At 44.5% G+C, this 12,661-nt stretch overlaps 1 protein-coding gene and 1 non-coding gene across 2 annotated transcripts in view; one reads left to right on the top strand and one right to left on the bottom strand.

The window, feature by feature from the left end:
* Nucleotides 1–12,661, top strand: part of LOC124802640 (RNA-binding protein 42-like) — a 342,201-nt gene that overhangs the window by 224,385 nt on the left and 105,155 nt on the right. The window lies entirely within an intron of this gene.
* Trnas-cga lies at nt 10,582–10,656 on the bottom strand. Its single transcript has one exon. It is a non-coding gene; the product is annotated as a tRNA-Ser (tRNA).

Genomic DNA, 12,661 nt, shown 5'->3' on the forward strand with positions numbered 1-12,661 from the left:
GTCTGGTGTGCGATTTTGTTTGACAGCAGGAGTTCTCTCGTGGATGTATCACACAACCTGACTGCAAATTTGTATGTAGATCTGACGATTCGACCTGTTGTGCTGGGATTCATGAACAGCATTCGAGGGTTTTTTCCAACAGGATAACGCTCGCCCACACACCGCTGTTGTAACCCAACATGCCCAGCAGAATGTAGACATGTTGCCTTGGCCTGCTCGATCACCAGAACTGTCTCCAGTTGAACACAAATGAGCCATCATCGGACGACAACTCCAGCATAATCCTTAAAAACCATTAAACGTACCTGTATTGGCCGACTCCATCCCACAAACTGATGTCCGGTCCGGTACCCGTACAACACATTTCCTGCACGTTTGCATGACTTACATTCAACGTTCTTCCGGTTACACCGGTTATTAATATACCAGCATTTCACATTTGCAGTGGCTTATCTCGCGCTTACACGAAACTGTGATCTTAATACTTAAACACTTAAATATGTTACCTAGGCAAATGCATTTCCGAAATTTCACTACTCTACATTAATTATTTTCTGGTGTTGCAATTTTTTCCCGTCAGTGTGTATTGATTACAAAGTATATCTGCATGTGACAGAATCGTGCTGCCGTTTGTAATGAGACGTATCGTCCATCATGTAGTCTATCACGGTTTGTGCTGAAGGTGCACAAATGCACATTGTGCGCGCCAGCGACGGAACTGACGTTACATCTGTTCGTCTGAATTTTGACAGTTCTACGTAGCCTGACCACTCGCCGTAGCTGGACGTAATGACGCGGCGCAGCGAGCCACAGTTAGCCGGTAGCCGTCACACCCATTACGGCCTAGCCCAGCTTGGACGCGCGCGCGGTCCGCGTCGCGGGTGCGCGACCAATAACCAAATCTCCATACTTAAATATAGTCCGTCGTGTCACAGAGTTAAAATTACTGATAAAGAAGATGTAGTGGGGCTGTAGTCGTCTTGTTCTATACGGGACGCGCAGATGCCCGATTTTTGACCCGTACAGAACTGGCTTCTAACTTCAGTAGATCACCGCGGCACTTTGAGCAGACTCTTTTCGAGTTTAGTAGCTCTGAGCGAAGGAAAACGCATTTCTTTCGCCTTATATCGTCATTCGAAATTGTACAGAACGCTTTCTCAGAAAATTATTTTGAACAGTTAGTTCATGAGCTTACTCGAAGCGTAAATGGTTGCGAAAGCATACTTGACTTCTTTGCAACAAATAATCCTGGACAAATAGAGAGTATCATCACGGTTACAGGGATTAGCGACCACAACGCAGTTGCTGCTAAGCTGAATACCGTAACACCCTCAAACATCAAAAAGAAATGCAAATTACATCTATTTAAAAAAAAAAAGCTGATAAAAATGCTCTTAACGCCTATTTAAGAGACAATCTTCACTCCTTCCGATCTGATCATGTAAGTGTAGAAATGTTGTGGAATGTTTTCAAAGAGAGAGTATCGACGGCAGTTGAGAGATATGTACCACATAAATTAATAAATGATGGTACTGATTTCCCATGGTACACAAAACGGGTCAGTTCGCTGTTGCAGAAGCAAATTAAAGAGAAAAAAAAAACCGCAAAACCACCAATATTGCCAAAGTTTTGCTAAAGTTCGAAATATAGCACGTGCTTCAATGCGAGATGCTTTTAATAATTTCCACAACGAAACTGTGTCTCGGAATCTGGCACAAAATCCAGATAGATTCTGGTCGTACATAAAGCACACAAGGGGCAAGACGCGATAACAACGGTGAAGTCGCTGATGACAGAGCCACTAAAGCAGAGTTATTAAACACTGTTTTCTGAAACTCCTTCACCAAAGAAGACGAAGTAAATATTCCTGAATTCCATCAAGAACAACTGCCAAGATGAGAAACATAGACGTAGATATCCTCGGTGTAGCAAAACAGCTTAAATCACTTAATAAAGGCAAGGCCTCCGGTATAGATTGCATACTAGTCAGGTTCCTTTCAGAGTATGTTGATACAATAGCTCCATATTCAATAAATTATAAACAACCGCTCGGTCATAGAACGATCCGTACCTAAAGACTGGAAGATTGCTCAAGTCACGCTAATACCCAAAAAGGGAAATAGGAGTAATCCGCTGAATTACAGGCCCGTATCACTAACATCGATTTGCAGTAGGGTTTTGGAACATATACTGTGTTCGAACATTATGAATTACCCCAAAGAAAACTGTGTATCGACGCATAGTCAGCACGGATTCAGAAAATATCGTTCTTGTGAAACACAACTAGCTCTTGTCAAATTGATTACATAGTTTTAGAAGGCTTTTGACACCGTTCCTCACAAGCGTCTTCAACCAAACTGCGTGCCTGTGGAATATTGCCTCAGTTGTGCGACCGAATTAGTTTCGATTCAGTTTTCGTTCCAAAGACCCAAAAAATGAAATGATTCTCGTCGGTGTGGAACATGTCAGAAAGTGATTTCCTGTGAGAAAGGTCACAGTTCGTAGTAACAGACGGAAAGTCATTGAGTAAAACAAAAATAATATCCGGCGTTCCTCAAGGCAGTGTTATAGGTCCTCTGTTGTTCCTAATCTATATTAACGGCTTAGGAGACAATCTGAGTAGCCCTCTTAGATTGTTTACCGACGATGCTGTCATTTATCATCTTGTAAAGTCATCAGATGACCAAAACGAATTGCAAAATGATTTAGATATATCTGTATGGTGCGAAAAGTGGCAATTGACCCTGAATAAAGAAAAGCGGGAAGTTATTCACATGAGTACTAAAAGAAATCCGCTGAATTTCGATTACGCGATAAGTCACACAAATCTGAAGGCTGTAAATTCAACTAAATACTTAGAGAATACAATTACAAATTACCTAAATTGGAACTATCACATAGATAAGTTGTGGGTAGAACAAACCAAAGACTGCGAGTCATTGGCAGAACACTTAGAAGGTGCAACAGGTCTAGTAAAGAGACTGCTTACACCACGCTTCTCCGCTCTCTCCTGGAGTATTGCTGTGCGGTGTGGGATATGCATCAGATGGAACTGACGGATGACATCGAAAAAGTACAAAGAAGGGCAGCTCGTTTTGTATTATCTTGAAATAGGGAATTGGAGTGGCAATCAATCACTAAAACAAAGGCGCTTTTCTTTGCGGCAGGATCTTCTCATGAAATTTCAACCATCAGTTTTCTCCTCCGATTGCGTAAACATTCTGTTGACACCCACCTACATAGGGAGAAATGATCATCACGATAAAATGAGAGAAATCAGGGCTCGCACAGAAAAATTTAAGTGCTCGTTTTTCCCGCGCGCCGTTCGAGAGTGGAACGGTAGAGAGACAGCATGAAGATGCTTCATGAACCCTCTGCCAGGCAATTTATTGGGAGTAGCAGAGTAATCACGTAGATGTAAAATCCTGCTTATGCAGGATACGCGTCTTCCCTTGTAATCGTTATTGTTTTACGTTGTTGCGTTCGGAAAACTCATATGCATGTACAGGTTTTGGCAATCAAACATACAATCTGAAATGAGTTTCTGATGCCGCAGGGGCAGCGCGCTGTAATTAGATTTTAAGAAAGATTAAAATTGCCTGCAGCTCACTAACGCGTACCGGGGCCGTTCCCTTTCGTGCCCAACGGTTTCCAGCTGAGCCACCAATTCACACCTCCCGATCCTGCTCAGTTTAACTGGACGTGGGCGGGACACATTAGTCCAGGTATATGTAGTTATGTTTTTACAAAGTCATTAAACATGTAGACGCTTAAGGGGGAAAAGAAGGAAACATTTTCTTGAGGTTCTGCAACAAATTTTATTTACGGACCAACAGGTTTCCTGCTTCCTAAGCCATCACGAAATGTGAATTCACTATCACAACTGCAGACGAAATAACTTAGCTATTGTCATCTGATGGGCTAAGAAGCCGAAAAGCGAAAGTCAGCACATTTTCGCAGGGCCAAGGCTGATCCACGACACACTCGATCGTCGTAAGTTGCGCCGGAACTGAGCTTTTCACTTTTGCCAAGAGCGTCTAGAGTCGAGGAAATGGCATAGGTGAATGAACAGAAATTTCAAGACAAGTAGTGTGAGTTGCGACGGGGGGATGGGGGGGGGAGGAGGAATTAAACCTGTCAGGCTATGTTAGCAACATGGCAGTTATTTTGGAGCCTCCATTTTGGTTAAAACGAATACACAATTACGCAGTATCATCTTTCAGTTCAGGATATCCTATAACACTTGCTTTATTCTGTATAAAATACTACATGATTCGTCAATGACAAAAGCTATGCTCTAATTAAAGGCACCATTGCTCTTCTCGCGTAATTCTCCCTCTGTTCCATACGTCACACGACCCCCTCTCCATTTGAAACCGAGCGAATTGGCGCAGTGGTTAGCACACGACTCGCATTCGGGAGGACGACGGTTCAAACCCGCGTCCGGCCATATTGATTTATGTTTTCCGTGATTTTTCTAAATCGCTCCAGGCAAATTCCGGGATGGTTCCTTTGAAAGAGCACGGCTGACTTCCTTCCGCATCCTTCCCTAATCCGAGCTTGTGCTCCGTCTGTAATGACCTCGATGTCGACAGGACGTTAAACACTAATCTCCTCCTCCTCCTCCATCCGAAAACTGCGAGTTGCATCCAAGATGGCGCCTTCCAAAATGGCCGCCCTGTTGGTAACATGGCCTCACACGTTTTCCCTCGCCTAACTCATAATACTTGACTTTAAATTTCTGTTTGTCCTCCTGCTTTTGTTTTACAAGGATTGTTGCACACCTTCCGACCACACTGTATATGACTTTACTTGTGCAGTTAGGTCACCGGATACAGGGACAACATAGAGGGGAGTAGGTTACTACAAACGAAGACCGTAATCGAACTTTGCCTTGAGCGAGGATATTGCACGGCATGATTCGCTCCAACTTGAAGTTGTTTCTAGCCTCGCTGCTGCTCCGTGGCTACGCGGCTGAGAGTTCCTCCTCCCGTAGCAAAATTTCCGACTGCTTGAGATAACTCCTCTTATGCCAGGTGGCCGCACATAAATATCTGATTTCAGCTCAGTGCTATCACTAGTAATATACCTTGACGACCCGTTTCGATGTGCAGGCAACTGACAGGCATATGTTGCTCCCGAGTAACAAATATGCGAGTGCTACTGGCGTGTACATTGCAAGTACTTGAATCAAATAACGGTATCTGTAGTAGCAAAACAATTGTTAACTAATTTTCTGCGAATCATCTCTTTTCCAATTAAATACAAAGCATACACATTATGCCAACTTTTAATTCGCATATCAAACAATTTAATACCTTTGAAATAAATTTGCTGCATGGAACTAATGCTGCTCTTCATAAACTTTCGGAGTAAATACCGACGAGAACATAAACTGAGAAAAAAAAGAAGAAAATACGCCGTCTAGATCTTTTTAAACGACTCGGTTTACCCACCTTTTGCACTTCACGTAGTCGTTGGTTTTCGAGAGTAATTATTTAGTTATCGAGTTGTCATTATTATTGTATGTTCCGCAGTACATAATTTTACTCTGGAGATAACTCATTTTTTAAGGCGGAACACTTTTACTATGCATAAGCGCTCAGAAGAATAATTTGCGGTGCCTACCGTGACTTATCTTGTAAACAACTGTTCGACGAGTTAGGCATTTAAGTATGCTTCACTGTACATATTGCCTCTCACAAAATTTACAGTAAACTATTCACCATAATTGAGAAGATAGAATGATGTCTCTACAGCTACAATACTGGAAAAAGACTGATCTTGACTGCTCTCCATTAAAGTGCATGGTGGTTATAATGAAACTTTCGCTACGTGAGGCAGTTTAGATGGAAACTATTTACCGTATGGGTGCCCAACTTCATAGGAATGATGTTCAGATTGAGCCTGTGTTTCTTTCGATGGTTTATTCCTTATTTCTCTTCCGCACGTTCTTACCAAGGCTTCCATCATTGTCTTACGATCACTCGTTTTTCATGGCGGCCCTCTCAGCTAGCGAAAGTTTAACTGTCGCAGTAAGAGGGGGAGGGGGTACGAGGACACTTCTGATACCAGTTTAAATTAAGTAGCGTATTACTTTGATATCAAAAGTGTCCGCACACCCTCTTACCCCACTACTTATGACCAACCAGTATAAATAGATATAAAAATCAAACAAGAATATCTTTCAAAAACGCATTGTGATATTAATTTGTCACAAACAAAATATTTTAGTTTCTTGTCAAGGTGCAAGAATAAATAGCGATGCTAGGGGTGTCTTACGCCACAGTAGTGTTTCTTGGATAGTAAACAACACCTGGACTAACTTTCCTGGAAATTAAGACGTTATAGACGTATGCTTACGTGTCGGCCCGTAACCCTATTCCAGGGAGTGGTAGGCTTCTCAGAGCCCCACAGTCTTTTCTTCCATAGTGTGTGTCATATATGTGCCACGTTTGGTTCCTCCAGGCGTACCGGAGATATGCTGGAGCACACACACACATTTTTATGTGTGTTGATATCTACATCTACATGGAAACTCTGCAAATCACATTTAAGTGCCTGGCAGAGGGTTCATCGAACTACCTTCACAATTCTCTATTGTTCCAATCTGGTATAGCGCGGAAAGAATGAACACCTATATCTTTCCGTACGAGCCATGATTTCCTTTATTTTATCATCGTGATCGTTTTTCCCTACGTAGGTCGACGTCAACAAAATATTTTCACACTCAGAGGAGGAAGTTATGATCAGAATTTCGTTAGAAGATTCCTCCGCAACGAAAACGCCTTTGTTTTAATGGTGTCCGCCCCGAATCTTGTATCATGTCAGTGACACTCTCTCCCCTATTTCGCGATGATGCAATCCCCTATTTCGCGATGATGCAAAACGTGCTGCTCTTCTGTGAACTTTCTCGATGTACTCCGTCAATCCTGCCTGGTAAGGACGAACAGGCGTAGTGTAGGCAGTGTCCTTAGTAGATCTGTTACATTTTCTAAGGGTCCTGCCAATAAAACTCAGTCTTTGGTTAGGTTTCCCCTCAACTTTTTCTGTGTGTTCCTCCCAATTTAACTTGTTCGTAATTGTAATCCTAAGTATTTAGTTGAATTTACGGCCTTTAGATTTGACTGATTTATCGTGTAACCGAAGTTTAACGGATTCCTTTTAGCACTCATGTGTATGACCACACACTTTTCGTTATTTAAGGTCAGCTGCCAATATTCGCACCATTCAGATACCTTTTCTAAATCGCTTTGCAGTATGTTTTGATCTTCTGATGGTTTTATTAGTGGATAAACGACAGCGTCATCTGCAGACAACCTAAGAGGGTTGCTCAGATTGTCTCCCAAATCGTTAATGTAGATAAGGAACAGCAAAGGACCTAAACACTACCTCGGGGAACGCTAGACATCACTCCTGTTTTACTCGATGACTTTCCGTCAGTCACTACGAACTGTGACCTCTCTGGCAGGAAATCATGAAGTCAGTCACATAACTGAGACGATATTCCATAAGCACGCAACTTCACTACAAGCTTCTTGTGTGGTACAGTGTCAAAATGCTCCCGCAAATCCAGGAATACGGAATCAATTAGAAATCGCTTGTCAGTAACACTCAACACTTCATGTGAATAAAGAGCTAGTTGTGTTTCACAAGAACGATGTTTTCCAAATCTGTGTTGACTATGTGTCAATAGACCGTTCTCTTCGAGGTAATTCGTTATGTTCGAACACAATATTTGTTCCAAGACCCCGCTGCATATCGACGTTAATGATACGGGCCTGTAATTTAGTGGATTACTCCTACTACCTTTCTTGAATATTGGTGTGACCTGTGCAACTTTCCAGTCTTTGGGTACGGATATCCCTTCGAGCGATCGGTTGTATAAGATAGTTAAGTATGGAGCTGTTGCATCAGCGTACTCTGAAAGGAACCTAATTGGTGTACAGTCTGTAACAGAGGATGTGCTTTTATTAAGCTTTACTAATCTGAGGATATCTACTGCTACGTTACTCATGAGAATCACCAGCCTCTAAACTGTCTGTTCCACTCCATTACCATGCTGTACAGTGAACAGACGAAACAGGCAGTTAACGTATACGTACGTAGTCGATGTTCGATCACGTCGCCACCGTGGCGACTGGAAACAGCTACTGAGCATATGCTTAGGACGCAGGAGTTGAACGAGCCAGCTGTAAGAACGTTCAGAGTGAACCCCGAGAATGTGCATAACGGACGTTCAGTGAGGACGAAGTTTAGTTGGTGCTGAAGCTCAGCAGGCTTCACGAGACGTGTGTCACTGCGCGTACTCGAGGCGTGCCACAGATGGCCGGCACGTGCAAGGACTTAGGAAAGCCAATGAGGAAGTTTCTCGCGGGCTTATTTAACAAGACGTGGCGCCTCGGCCACAGGCGTCCCTGACGTACTCGTCTTGTGGTCCGTCTCGCGGAAGGAAAGAGAAGCCGTTCCAAAAGTACTCTTTTCTGGCAGGTACACGCATGCACGCTTCACTTTACTGTGACATGTTTTATGAAGATAATTAGGCTCATCGTGACTGCAGTCGTCCGTTAAGAAACAGCCGTCTCATTGTCAGTCCACGACATTCGTTAATTCAGGTTTTATTGTCAACAACGAGGACGTTAGAGACTTAGACTCGGATTGTAGAATGTAATCGGGCGTGTCCTTTGCAAAAGGGACCACTCCAGCATTTTCCTTAAGCGATCTTGATAAACGTTGAAATATTCTTCGCTATCACTGACACCCTACGCGAAACTTGTTTACTTTCGTTATTTTCCCTTTGTTAGGATTACGGGTCACGTGCGGGAATACCTCTGTGTATCCCGAGGATAATCTCAACCTACCGTGATGATTTGCGGTCGCAGTCCGTGAACGTATTGTTGGTCAATTTAAACCGTTATACTGTCTTACCGTTGCAATTCCAGCCCGTACCTTTCGTCGTGGGTACTTCACCGTCATACACAGAAGCGTCAAAGAACCTCGTATAGGCACGCGTATTCAAATACAGAGATACGTAAACGGGTAGAATGCGGCACTGCGGTCGGCAACTCCTATATATAAGACAATAAGCGTCTGGCGCAGTTGTTAGATCGGTTATTGCTGCTACAATGGCAGGTTACCAAGATTTGAGTGAGTGTGAACATGATATTATAGCCGGCGCACGGGCGGTGGGACACAGCATCTCCTAGACAGCGGTGAAGTGGGGCTTTTCCCGTACGACAGTTTCACGAGTATACCGTAAATATCAGGAATCCGGTAAAACATCAAATCTCCATCATCGCTGCGGCCGGAAAAGGATCCTGCAAGAACGGGACCAACGATAACCGAAGAGAATCGTTCAACGTGACAGAAGTGCAACCCTTCCGCAAATTGCTGCAGATTTCACTGCTGGGCCACCAGCAAGTGTCAGAGTGCGAACCATTCAACGAAACATCATCGATATGGGCTATCGGAGCCGAAGACCCACTCGTGCACCCTTGATTAATGCACGACACAAAGCTTTACGCCTCACCCGGTCCCGTCAACACCGACATTGGACTGTTGATGAGTGGAAACATGCTGCCTGGTCGGACGAGTCTCGTTTCAAATTGTATCGATCGAATGGACGTGTAAATCTAGATACGACTCTGACAAGTGACACGTACATAAGCATCCTGTCTGATCACCTGCATCCATTCATGTCCATTGTGCAGTCCGACGGACTTGGGCAATTCCAGCATGACAATGCGACCGCCCACGTGTTCAGAATTGCTACAGAGTGATTCCAGGAACACTCTTCTGAGTTTAAACACTTCAGCTGACCACCAGTCTCCCCAGACATGAAATTTATTTAGCATATCTAAGCTGCCTTGCTACATGCTGTTCAGAAGAGATCTCCACCTCCTCGTACTCCTACGGATTTATGGACAGCCCTGCGGGATTCATAGTGTCATTTTCTTCCAGCACTACTTCCGACATTAATCGAGTTCATGCCACGTCGTGTTGCGGCACGTCTGCGTGCTCGCGGGGGCCCTACGCGATATTAGGCAGGTGTGCCAGTTTCTCTGGCTCTTCAGTGTGTGAACGATAGATAGAACAGCGACTTGCTTGTATATAACATACTAAAATTAACTGTCGTAGAATTAACAGCAATACAGCATACACGATCAGCAAGTTTCTAACAGCAGTGGAAAATGTGTGTGAGAAATCTGTGTTCAGAAACTCTCAAGAGTATTTGGGAGTTTTTCGCAATGATGTGGTGTTCCATGTACACACTCGTTAGTAACTGGATTGGAGGCGTGTACCCGGTAGTGTTTGGTCCTCGTGGCGGCGATGGCGCAGCTTTGTGTGGACGCCACGGAGCGCCCAAAGCACTGGCCAACCCGTCTGACCCTCGATAACTCAGGGAGACCCGGAGCTGAGTCAAAGCATGCACACACCTCACGCGGTAGCGTCCCAAACGTACTCAGTTGGATTGAAGTCACATGACCTGGAGTGCCACTCAAAAACCCTTATCCAGAATGAGATTTTCACTCTGCAGCGGAGTGTGCGCTGATATGAAACTTCCTGGCAGATTAAAACTGTTTGCCGGACCGAGACTCGAACTCGGGACCTTTGCCTTTCGCGGGCAAGTGCTCTACCAACTGAGCTACCCAAGCACGACTCACGCCCCGTCCTCACTGCTTTACTTCTGCCAGTACCTCGCCTCCTACCTTCCAAACTTTACAGAAGCTCTCCTGCGAACCTTGCAGAACTAGCACTCCTGAAAGAAAGGATACTGCGGAGACATGGCTTAGCCACAGCCTGGGGGATGCTTCGGTAGCTCAGTTGGTAGAGCACTTGCCCGCGAAAGGCAAAGGTCCCGAGTTCGAGTCTCGGTCCGGCACACAGTTTTAATCTGCCAGGAAGTTTCAAAAACCCTTATGTCCGTAGAGTTTTCCTCACGTCACTCTGTCCCAATTGGGTAGTGGAAAGGTGAAGAGGTCGTCTGTGGAACGCTGAAGATGAAGGAAGGGAGGCACGCTATTTGATAGCAGCGCACTGTACCGTTTGCAGGTGAGAGGCGATGGTTGACACGATAGGGATTCCAGTTAATGCTGGAAAACGCTCTTACTGCCACACTGTTGTCCCGAGTCCGTCTCGTCATCGCACGTTCTGCATTCATTACACTTCTGCCAACTGTGTATGTGACATGTCGGTATGATACTCCCGTGTCTCTCATGACAATGCACGGGAATACCGCCAATAACAGCTGAAAGTTGGGACATTCTACACTGAAACTAGACCCACTGAAATGCAATACACCATAAATTTCCAGTACGATATACAACAATTAAGGAGTTTTAAAATATTAAACATTAATTCCTTTCGGAACGGATGTCCATCAATTCAGTATTATGTGTGACCCTCAAGGGCAGGAATTCAATTTCGTGTTCATTGTGGTAGGGAAGTAAACAGCTTCTTAACGCCATCGTGAGGAATTTCTTGCCATTTATGTAACACGTCCTCTGTTAATTCGTGGCGATTGCTGTCTAGATGCTGGTACGAAAGTATACACCTTCCCATCGCGTTCCAGAAATGCTCTATGGCTGACACATCAGGGAACCAGGCAGGCTAGCCAAGGATCCGTACAGTCCTCAAGGCGACAGTGGCGTGGACTGCAGTGTGGAGCATTGCGTTATCCTGTTGGAATATGCCATTTGGTACCGCGGTCATGAAGGGTATGACTAGGGGGCTTATCAGACACATACTGGCAAGTATTCAGCCTTTCTGCAGTTACCAAATCAGTTCTGTTGTCAAAGTCAATAGTTCCCTGCATCAAGTTCCATTAGGTGGAGAAGAATGGTTCTCGAAGACACCTTCTTCCAGGTCGTCTACGAACACTTCGGTGACGATCCGATAGCCGTAAACAGAATCGAGGATGCCTCTCACCGTCCCAGTTAACTCTGACTCTACGGAAATCTCTGTTGTCTATGGTGTGGTATCAGCGATAAAGAAAGCCCGACAACTCGAGAACTGAACCCAGTACCGTGCTTCTGACGGTTCTGATGCCAGTGTTCCTGTAACCTGTGCACATATTTCAGCTCTCGTCGGCCATCAATTCGTCAGAGGCAGTCGATCAGTCGTGCGGTCTTCTCATGGTGTAGCCCACTCTGCAGGGACGAATACCCGCTCTTGCTGCCACCCTGCTGTCTCGAGTCCCTCCCGTCATCGCACGTTCTGCATTTATTACACATAACCAATCTGTGTGCGACGTGTCGCTATTATGCTCCCGTGTTCCTCATGCCAGTAATTTATCTTTTTCCAAAGTGCGAAAGACTGCGATGCTCACCCTCTGAGCGAGGTGTGTTGGATCTCCTGAAGAATTCCGTTTGCCGTAGTCGCGTGTAATAGCCATCGAGCCCTAGCACCTTTCTTCGTCTCTAGGAATGGCTCTTTTCTCTACTGTCAATAATCACGGATAAGGATGAAAATGTAATCAGCATATTACTTAGACATGGAAATGCTTTCAGTTCCACTACTATTGTTAAGGTGACGATGATATATTTCCCATCTCTGTTAGTGTACTTTGGTCTATTTCCATCTCAGTAGCTGTATCGAATTCAGTTGCTCATGATTGCATTTGTATACAGGGATTACTGTCTTGCATTATTAATGTATTTTC

The sequence above is a fragment of the Schistocerca piceifrons genome, chromosome 6 (genome assembly GCF_021461385.2).
Source record: "Schistocerca piceifrons isolate TAMUIC-IGC-003096 chromosome 6, iqSchPice1.1, whole genome shotgun sequence".
Classification (NCBI taxonomy): domain Eukaryota; kingdom Metazoa; phylum Arthropoda; class Insecta; order Orthoptera; family Acrididae; genus Schistocerca; species Schistocerca piceifrons.